This window comes from Osmerus eperlanus, chromosome 10, assembly GCF_963692335.1.
Source record: "Osmerus eperlanus chromosome 10, fOsmEpe2.1, whole genome shotgun sequence".
NCBI lineage: Eukaryota > Metazoa > Chordata > Actinopteri > Osmeriformes > Osmeridae > Osmerus > Osmerus eperlanus.
In genome coordinates, this window is record NC_085027.1 from 14,024,700 (window position 1) to 14,035,189 (window position 10,490).

At 49.5% G+C, this 10,490-nt stretch overlaps 1 pseudogene; it reads left to right on the plus strand.

The window, feature by feature from the left end:
* The first annotated feature begins 105 nt into the window (after positions 1-105).
* Positions 106-6,812, plus strand: LOC134028334 (potassium voltage-gated channel subfamily C member 1-like; annotated as a pseudogene).
* Positions 6,813-10,490: the final 3,678 nt, after the last annotated feature.

Genomic DNA, 10,490 nt, shown 5'->3' on the forward strand with positions numbered 1-10,490 from the left:
GCCAATATAGGGCATCTCTAGATGTTCAAAAATAACATGAAGTGCTTGAATATGGGTTGGTAGGAGGACCTATCTGGAGGCATGTTGAAGAGTTAGCTTTCAAACATGTTCATCGCCCATCAATCCTCCTCTCCTGTGTATCTGGGAGGCCAGAGAGTGAGAGTGTTTTTCAGTGGTGAGTTTCATGCTTGTCAGGTTCATTCCAGTCTGCCTATTTGATGCCACTGTGTAAACAAGACTCTACTGTCAGCCTTTATTAGGAACCTGCTCCACACACACAAACACACACACACACACACACACACTCAACCACACATACACACAAACACAGTGTTCTAATGCCCCTCTAATTGCCTGAGTTGTAGCGTAGCCCTTTCCCAGAAGTTCAGCGTGAAATCAGATGCTCTTCAGTCGAGCACACTTGAGTGCCTACCATCCAGCATCACCACATCCTAAACTCTCTCTCTCTCTCTCTTTCCTCTGTTCCCTTATCCCTTTCACTTATCCCGCGCTCTCTTTTTCTCCTCCCCGACAGCGGGTGGCCTTTGCCTCTCTCTTCTTCATCGTGGTCTCCATCACAACGTTCTGCCTGGAGACCCACGAGGCCTTCAACCCCATCGTCAACTACACGGACATCGACCCCGTGGACAACAGCACCCGTGTGTACCAGGAGACGGAGACGGTGGTCTACCTCACGTACATCGAGGGCGTCTGCGTGATGTGGTTCACCTTCGAGTTCCTCATGAGGATCACCTTCTGTCCCAACAAGCTGGAGTTTGTGAGGAACACCCTGAACATCATCGACTTTGTGGCCATCCTGCCCTTCTACCTGGAGGTGGGGCTGAGCGGCCTGTCGTCCAAGGCGGCCAAGGACGTCCTGGGCTTCCTCCGGGTGGTGCGCTTCGTCCGGATCCTGCGCATCTTCAAGCTGACCCGTCACTTCGTGGGCTCCGCGTTCTCGGCCACACGCTGCGCGCCAGCACCAACGAGTTCCTCCTCCTCATCATCTTCCTCGCCCTGGGCGTGCTCATCTTCGCCACCATGATCTACTACGCCGAGCGCATCGGAGCCTCGCCCAACGACCCCCGTGCCAGCGATCACACGCATTTCAAGAACATCCCCATCGGCTTCTGGTGGGCGGTGGTCACCATGACGACGCTGGGCTACGGCGACATGTACCCCCAGACGTGGTCGGGCATGCTGGTGGGCGCGCTGTGCGCCCTGTCGGGCGTGTTGACCATCGCCATGCCCGTGCCCGTCATCGTCAACAACTTCGGCATGTACTACTCCCTGGCCATGGCCAAGCAGAAGCTGCAAAGAAGAAGAACAAACACATCCCTCGAGCGCCCCAGCCCGGCTCCCCCAACTACTGTCGCTCGGGCTCAACTCTCCACGCCCGAGCTTGCACAGCGACACGTGTTCCCAGCACGCCCCGCACAGTGAAACCTGCCCTCCCCACGTCACACGCATCGACTCCATCCCGCAACACGCCTCGTACAACGACACGTGCCCTCAGGCCGCGCAGGAAGTCCAAGAAGTCAACAGGATAGGTGAGACCCGTCTCTCTCCAGCTCTTTCTGTCTCTGAATCTGTCTGCATACTGGCGTCCACAATCCATTGCATGTACTATCCAGCTTCACGAGGTTCAGTCATGTTGTAGGATGACCTCAGAGATATTGACCAATAAAAGATGTCGCCAGAGGTTGGACCCTTGCGTACCTAAAGCCTTTATTCATCCTCTCCCAGTCTTTTATTCCGTGCCAGCGCCTGTTACCATGACGACAGTTTCCAGGCAATGCACAATAGATGGGGCCTCTGCAGACTTTAAACAACTTCTCCTGATCGGGCAACTGAAGCTCACACACAGTACATCTGTACCTGATCCACAGCTCTCACCTCACAGCCCCGTCATCTGAAAACCTGAGTCACACAGACAACCTCTGCTTGCAGAGGAAAGGTTGCATAACTTGTAAAGCACTTCTCACAAAAAAGCTGCTCCCTTGAGTAGCTGATGTAATGAAGCATACTAGCGTACCACACACACATACACACACACACATACATACATATACACACACACACACACACACACACGCGCGCGCGCGCACACACACACACACACACAAGCACACACACAGAGACACACAAATTCATACACTCGCAAACTCAAAAACACATACTTGAAACTTGCTGGAGAATGCAGGCGGTGGCTAAAAACGCTACCCATACTAGTTTATTGATGACTGCTTTGCATGCTGGGAATGTGTCGTTTCTGATTGTTGGGGAGTTTAGGCAGGTCTATGTGGCAGGTCATGCCATAGAGACAGCACTTGTTTTAAGTCACTCTGTCCTCCTTCAACCTCTTGTTATGGTGATGGTGACCCATGTGTCATGTGTATGTCCTTGTTCCAGATCCCAAAGTGAACGGGGAGGCTGCCAAGGCAGCACTGGCCAATGAGGACTGTCCCCACATCGACCAGGTGATGTCACCTGAGGACGGCCAGGTGTTTAGCCCCGCCTCCGACCGGGACCAAACATGCTTCCTGTTGGCCATGGGCGGGAGACCTGGACTGTCAGGGGCGAGAGGGAGGAAGGGTACGTTATACTACACGCAATCGTACACACACACACACACACACACCCAGGTACCCACGCAACGTACTCCACATGTACCATATGCAGTCCACAGTAAAATCATCCCCCTATCTTCTTCCAACACTCTTTTTAGATGTTGAACTCCATCTTTTTCTCTGTCTTCCTTTTTCTACTCTCTTTTTTTCACTGTCCTGACTGGAGAGCTAAACCCTTATTTAAGTTAGTCTTGTTTTTATTGATCTCATGTTAAATGCTTTTGTTAAAAGTATGCGGTCAAAAACAAATCCTTGCTTTTTGTTCTCCTGGCACGTTTTTAATCCATCAGAAGGTTACGTTTACCCTCAATAAAACCCTCCATCTAAGCTCCCTCCCCCCTCCCTCCATTGGATTTGTTGTCAGTCTTTGACAGGCACACTGCCCCCCCCCCCTCTCCCCCTCCACCCCTCCCCCGAGGCCAGACTTAACTTTCCTTTTTTCTGTTTTTCTTTGTTGTTTGTTTGTTTTTCCTTGTTTTTCTTCATCCATCGTCTTATTTGTTTGTTTCTCATCCATGTACGTGATTGGCCGGTAGGGCGGTCGGAGTCAACAGGCCAAGGTTGCCAGGGTTACCCTCTGCTGCAGCTAGGCTGGGCGGACGGCCTAGCCACGCCCACAACCTGATGCCCTGAGACAATCCATCCACCAATCAGAGAGCTCCTCAACCACGACCCCCCCCTCACACCTTCATAGCATGACAGCATCATAAAATAGTACAGAAGACTACAGTTGAATAGAACTGAGAAGATAACGATAGTCGTAGCGTACAGTAGAGCAGAGGAGAGTAGAGTGGGGTCAGAAGACTGACCACTGCAGCCGTGTCTGCCCTTAGCCTCGACCAGACGGTCACAGACACACAACACAGCGGCACCCTGACATGCTGAAATATCACATCTATATATATATATGTTATACCTGTGCACATGTATCGTGTATGTGCGTTTGTGGTGTGTGTGTGCGTGTGCAGGTGCGGGTCTGTAATGTCTATGTCATCTCATCCTGTGCTGCTGGGTGCTCCGTGCAGGCATGTGTCGTGCCGGTCTCCTCACGCATGTGGGGAGGGGGGGCAGGGGGGGGCAGGGGGAGGGAGTTGCATGCTATATGCCGGAGCTTGCGTAAGCACAGACGGCATGTCACTTTGGCTTTGAGGTTGCACCGCGCGATGACGACGTGGATGGTACGATGACACTTGACTCTCGGCCCGCCTGTCTTATCTGTCCACCCGGCTTGTCTATCTGCTTACGTGTCTCCGTGACCCTATCCACCTGCCTAGTGTATCTGTTGACCCGCCTACCTTTCGACATCTTTGCCCGTGTCTTTGTGGGTCCATTTCCTGCTCAGCTCCTGTGGTCTTCTGAACTTTGCTTCACTGCCGTGAACTTCAGTGGTGGTCTGATGTGGTCTGATGTAGTGTAGTGTGTTCCAGTGTGGTGGTCTCATGTAGTCTATTGTGGTGCTTTCTGTTGCTTTAACTGTGGTGGTCTTCTGTGGTGTGAGTCATTCCAAAGGGGCAGACATCAAGTCACGCGGATCACTCGTGAATTCTTAGTGACTGTCGAGTTTAGCCAGCCTTACTGTTTGGACAGCCCTCCCTGAACATGCAGACCAGAGGACTCCTGCGGCACTCCCACTGCACACCTTCCCGACAGGAAGGGCGACGAGGAGCCCAGTGGCTCCTGCAATTTTTCTTGTGCGACACGTGTCCTTTGATCAGTCGATCTCTACTTCGCCCTCGCTCTCACTTTCTCTCTCTTTTTCTCTACTCTGTCGTTGCTTCGCCTTCTTCTCTGTCCTCTCTCTCTCTCTCTCTCTCTCTCTCTCTCTCTCTCTCTCTCTCTCTCTCTCTCTCTCTCTCTCTCTCTCTCTCTCTCTCTCCGCCTCTCTATCTCTCTGGCAGCCAGCTGGACCCAAAACGTTTTTTTCTTTCTTTCTTTCTTTCTTCCCTCACTGTCCACTGTGAGATTTTGTCTCTTCCTTTTTCCTTCCCTCTTTACACATCTGTCTCTCGTTCCCTCCTCTCTTTGCGGATCACAGTGAGAGAGTTTCTTTTTTTCCCCCTCCACCGTCTGAGCTCCTATTGTCTCTGTCCGTCTGTCCTGCTGGCTGCTGGCTGATCCTGAGCTCCCTCTCTACCACAGATCCCTGGACAGAGGAGACTGTCCTAGTTAAATACATGCAGGCGGAAGTTCTCAGAGTGACCTGAGGGGGGCGCAGTGCACAGTGAGACTGGGACAAAACCTGGCCTGTGGTGTTCTCTCCTCTCCAGCGCTGTTGATCCCCACAGATGGAGGGATGACAGGGCACAAACCAAGGGAGAGGTGGAGGTAAAGAAACAGAGAGCTCTTTCACTCTCTGGGGGATTCTTCTCCGGCATGGAGGAAGATCAGGATTGAAGATGGCATTCCTGCTGTTATCGCTGTAGGGACTTTTTTTCCCCTCTGACTGGAAGGGCGGAGTGGAGGATTCCAAGGGCCAGCCTGACAATGGTGGAATGTAATCTATCAGGAGGGGGGGAAAGGGGGGAGGGGGAGGCGATCCATGACTGCTAGAGACATGAGTGATGGCACCTTGTCTTCAGTGAAATATGTCCGTGTGTTCCTTTAGCATGAGTTGCATGGTGGACTATGAAACGATAACGTCCTAACTGTTCTATTTCTGTGGGGATTCTCCTTTCTTCTAAAGGTTCCACACCTTTGCATACTATTTATGTAGCCAAACAATAAGGTGTTGAATGACAGTGTGCTTTTCTTTAGCAAACCTTTTTTTTTCTCTCTCTCTTTCTCATGGTTGAGTTCTTGACCTTGGCAGCTCAGGTCACGTTGACCACCAATCATATTCCTGGATCAGAGACTTACAGGTGGGAGGGGGTGTTTTAGCAGCTCTCTAATTGGTCCAAATCTTGTCTCTGTTGGCATGCTTGTGATCCTGGATCGTATCTGGGCTTAATGGAGTCATCTATTTTTTTGTTGATCTTTATTAGATGTTTACAAAAGATTATTTATGGAAATGATGATAGTTCTCATTGTTACTGTCAAAATAAGAAATACTTTTAACAGTGTTATTTTTGAAAGAAAATTACAAAAAAATATATAAAAATGAGAGCGCTGATGGTTTAGCACAGGGGTAGGTGTGTACACATCTTTGCTTCTCACAACACTGAGCTGGGAACTCGGAAAGCTGCAGGAACTCCGTGTACATTTGAAAAACTTACGAGCACTGTATGCTGTTTGAAACTTGACGGAACCCAAACTGCATGCACAGCGTTATGCAACATGAAATCAATAGACAAAAAAAGAGTGCAAGACCACAACTTAGCATGAAATAAATTTTTGTATGAAGCCTTTTACAGGGAGTTTGTATTTGATTGGCCTGTGTGGATGTGAATGTGTTTCCCCTGTGGCCTTATGGGAGTCAGCTGCAAGAGGTCAGCTGGATGCTGGAGACCAGGCCAGGAGAGAGGAGAGCAGACCTCGTGAAACCAGAACACCCCAGCATGGCTGAATACACCGCATGATGATGATGATGATGATTTTGATGATGATGTTGATAACTAGACCTTCATCCTCAGCTAATGGGAACGTGAGATAAACGCATGGTTTGCTCTGACTCGTAAGACACTTTTTATACACACGCATGCACGCATACACACACACACACACGCAGGGGTACGGTGCATCGGCCTAGCATGAGTGAGGCATGGTAAACTTCCTGGTTTACCATGGACAGGCCACAACCCTCCTGAAGGTAGAATCCAAAATTAAGAACATTTTCGTACTATCTTTTTCTTTATTGTTTACGTTTTTGTTTCGCCATCTGTAGTCTGCTGAAGGATAACAGCCATGTCTCTTTTCTCCCTGTGTACAGCGTCTCGTCGCTCCGGCCGACCCAGACCGGACAAATGCACTTCCGACACACATTCAGTGTGTGTTATGAACCATGGAGTCCCCACTACCCTGTGTACTGGACACAACCTGCCCTCTCCTACCTCTTAACCCTAACCCATCCCCCTATACTTCTCTTTGCTTCTTGCCTGTACTGCTGTCTTTGCCTTTCCTCCCCTGTCCCTTATTCTGACCGTGACTCTCTACTCTCCCTTCCCGTGCCCTCTCCCTGCCTTCTCCTCCTCTCTCCTCTCCCTTCCCTCTCCCCCTCTCTCCTCTCCCTCCCATCCCCCTGCCCTCTCCCCCTATCTCCTCTCCCTCCCCTCCCCTCTCCCCCTCTCTTCTCTCCCTCCCCTCCCCTCCCCCTGCCCTCTCCCCCTCTCTCCTCTCCCTCCCCTCCCCTCTCCCCCTCTCTTCTCTCCTCTCCCTCCCATCCCCCTGCCCTCTCCCCCTATCTCCTCTCCCTCCCCTCCCCTCTCCCCCTCTCTTCTCTCCCTCCCCTCCCCTCCCCCTGCCCTCTCCCCCTCTCTCCTCTCCCTTCCCTCTCCCCCTCTCTCCTCTCCCTCCCCTCCCCCTGCCCTCTCCTTTCCCTTCCCTCTCCCCCTCTCTCCTCTCCCTTCCCTCTCCCCCTCTCTCCTCTCCCTCCCCTCCCCCTGCCCTCTCCTTTCCCTGCCCTCCACTGCACCTGCCAGTCTTCCTCCTCTGCTACTTTCGGTTGCAAGACTAGTTTTGTCATGCAAGATATGTTGCCTTTTTTGCTGCACCTGTATTACTTGACACATTCCGTTGACTTTATTAGCTGCCACTGCTGATGTTTTGTAATTGTTTTTACTGCATCTGTAGTTTTACTGAGTGTCTCTCATATCACAGTTACACCAACACACTAAGAAAAGAAGAGACTACTAGTTTGGGGGTGAGACTATGCATGGACTCAGCGTCTGCTGACAGAGAGAGGATTTGTCAGCTTGATAGTTGATTTGCCAAAGGCCTCTTACTCTGGCCATCACAACTTCTACACTTTGAAAATTATAGGAGAAACCATAGAGATGTCAGTAACACTACTAACCTGTGTGTTGTTAGTGTTCTGTTCTATGTCTATGGATGGAAAACACGTAGACACTGCCTGTACTCTGTATGCCAACCAGCATCGACTGGGACCACAGGAGGAAGTTTTAGGGATCATGAGCAACGTCTACACTGAACAGCATGTGGGAACATTCATCTGAGCAGGACAATATGTCTCCATAAAGATAACTTGAACTGATAGCCTAGTTAGGACCATTTATATATTCATATCCATGTCTAAAGTGTCAGTGTAAAAGACACTATTCTAATCACGAGAGATATCCCCATTTGACCAGGAGGCCAGATAACTAGTGGAGCGGATGGAGAGAGGAGTTTAAGGTATAGATGGACTGGAAGGTTTATTAGGTTGGAGGGAAGGTGGAGGTGAGTGGAGGAGATGAGGCTGTTTGGGGGTTAGGTTTGAGCGTGACATTTAAAGGGACGGTCCACCATAAAAGAGCAGCATGAGTGACTGGATGTAGGAAGAAAAGAAAAGAAAAAACATGTCGATTGATTGTGCCCTGCTTGCCAAACTTTTCTTACAGCGATTTCATTCCTAGCTGATCAACAGCTTTTTATGACATTTGGATAAGACGACCACAAGAAAAAGAGACAAATTAAATAAAATGTAACAACTTAATTTCCCATGATTCTGTTATTGATTGTTGTTGGTGTGTGTGTCTCTCTCATTCCCTGCACCTCTCTATTTTTCCAAATCTCTCTCTCTTCCTCTCTTTAGCTCTCTCTCTTTCTCAACGGTGGTCTTGTTCCCATGGTAACCATCTGCTAAATTCACATAACTGGTACATTTATTGAACTCTTTTTAAAATGCAGCATTTTGTAGCACGTACGGTCTGACAGGCAGCCTTTGTAGGTGCTCACGCTGTCCTCTCATGTGATGGAAACACAATCAAACAGGCCATTCTGGCAGCATTCTGTAGTGTACCCCTACTCAGAAGACTGGACCTGAAATGGACCTGAAAAGAATGGAACTCCCCCTCAGTGTCACACATGCTCACCTACAAATACTGACTCACTGTTAGAGCAACAAGGATTTCAGCAAGATTGTGTGCGTGCGGGTGTGTTTCTGGTGAATAAGCCAGGTCTTTAGCTCTGGCAGGAGTAAGCACCATGACAACCTAGTTACCTAACAGGGCTTGCTACCATGGCAACATAAGCATGATCATCTCTCAAGGGCAGCAATTTTTCCTCATCCCTTCATGTACACCACTTTTCTTTCTTTCCATGTCTCTTTCTAACTCTCCATCTGTCTATTTCCACCTCCCCTCTTCCGTTCTGTGTCTTACTAACTCTTTGGCAAAGAACTACTTTTTATTTCACAGTCTGGTGTACAGGACAACCACAAGAGTAATCTGCACGCAATGCCTTCTGTAAATAAACTGCCTTAGAACGTCAGCCTGCTCACAGACAAACTGGTCCAGTCTAGAGGAGTGGCAAACTAAGGAGGGAGGAGAGGAAGGAAATCATGTGAGACCAGGGAAAAGAAAGGGGAAGGAGGAGGGGGGGGGGGGGTAGGGGGGGGGGGCTTGGAAGATAAAGAAGAGAGGAGGAAACAGCAGGATTGGAAAATATTTCTGCACCTAAAGTCAGTTTCACAGCTGTATTCCCAGTTTTGAGGAGAAGTGGGATTTGAGAACCACAGCCACCGAAAGAGGGTGCTGGAGTGGAGGAACAAAGGAGGAACAAAGGCCACCCAGCAAAACCTTTGACTGGCCTGACTCTGCTTGGAACAGAAATAGGCTGATTCGACTTTAGCACTAGTTGTTCAATGAACAGATTCCAGGAAGCCATTTCATGGTAAAATGTCCTCTCTGTGATTCCAGTGGTATTTAAATGTACTTTATATGTATTGTATTGTAGACGTGTGCACATGCTCTGAGGAAGTTAATGCGTTTGTTTACAAGCTGTGGTTTTGGAGGCCTCACATTAAGGCCACTTAGTCTTATCCATCCAGTCCCAGGAGAAAATATGAATATATTATAGGAGAGTCAGATGGCTGAGCGGTGAGGGAGTCTCACGAACTGGCAACTGAAGGTTGCCAGTTCGATTCCCAGCCGTGCCAAATGACGTTGTGTCCTTGGGCAAGGCACTTCACCCTACTTGCTTTGGGGGGAATGTCCCTGTACTTACTGTAAGTCGCTCTGGATAAGAGCGTCTGCTAAATGACTAAATGTAGAATGTAATGAATATTGAACAATAATAACTTAACAACCACTTTTCGACCCAGGGCCAGCTGGCAGTGATAAAGACAGAGGAGGAGAAAGGGAGAGTAGATGAAGATGGAGAGGCAGAGATAAAGGAGGGTGGAGAGAAAGTCCCCCCCCCCCCCCCCTCAGTAAGCACTTTGTCTGAGTCTGCGGTGTGAGAGGGAACTAATAATTATGAGATTAATGGAGCGCAGGAGACAGTACAGAGCCATTAGTTCTAAGCAACCATGGACGCAGCCCATCTGGCACATTGACTAGGCAAAGCTACACTTTTCACAAGATGCACAGGAAACCCTTGCCTCGTTGGTTAATGTCATGCACCTCGTCACGTCATCGGCTGACTGGGACAGTGTCACATACATCAGCTTTAGGGTGGGCTTCCTATGAGCATTTTTATGTGGCTCGTGATCTCCATGGAAAATGTGGCATCATACATGTGAACACATTTGCAGCTCCTAAGAGCAGCTGTCCCATCCATCACTGTTATTGACCTGCAGGCAGCCAGCCGACAGCCTAGTGATCCTACAAACACCCTATCCATCTCCCTCCAGCACACATACATACACACACACACGCACACATAAAGTCTCCCAGCCTTTACCAAGGAGGTTAAACTGCATGCTAGACCTGTACCTGTGCAACACTGCACTCTTCTGTTCAAATCTGTGTTGTGTCAACCCTTAGT